Raw genomic sequence first — 729 nt, 5'->3', positions numbered from 1 at the left:
CACATCACTAAACTTTTCATTTTTCCGCCATCCCATATTGTCGCGTACTTCCGGCAAAATCTTCCACCACTACTACTACCAGCACCGCCATTGTCATCATCATCAGCATCGTCCTTATTGACGCCATGTTGGCGATGCTGATGATGATGATGATGACGGTGTTTATCTAGGTGATCGCTACCATCGTCATCATCGTGAATAGCAAGATTGTTATCATAACCGAGTTTTTTCAGCCTATCATCATCAGCCGGAAGTAGTCCGGCTTCGATTTCATTACCAGGAAAATCCACTAAGGTCAAGTTTATACCTTGACCTAGTTCGACTTCTATGACGTATACGCAGTCATGTGACCTAGTTTCAAAATTGTCGGCGCCATTTTGAGTTTTTGCCGCCATTGTAATTAAACCGGAAATGACGTCATCATTCGCTGCTGCTGTTGCTTGAAAATGTTGTTTGCCGCTGTTGTTGTTGTTGATTGAGGATGACGCTGACGATGACGATGACGAATGCGTTAGGTGCAAGAGGCCTGTATCAGGGCAGAGGCTGTTTCGAACTGTGCGTGATGATGATGATGATGTGTACAATGTACATGAGGTTGCACCGACGTTTCCAAGCGTACCAATTGCATCATGTATTAAAAAAGGTTAAAACAGTTCGACCCACCTCTGAGGCAGACAACATCGGCTTCTAGGTAGGACTTCAAATCGAGGGGACAGAGGTTGAAACTGG

Source organism: Helobdella robusta (genome assembly GCF_000326865.2).
Source record: "Helobdella robusta unplaced genomic scaffold HELROscaffold_5, whole genome shotgun sequence".
NCBI lineage: Eukaryota > Metazoa > Annelida > Clitellata > Rhynchobdellida > Glossiphoniidae > Helobdella > Helobdella robusta.
This window is presented reverse-complemented; position numbering follows the sequence as displayed.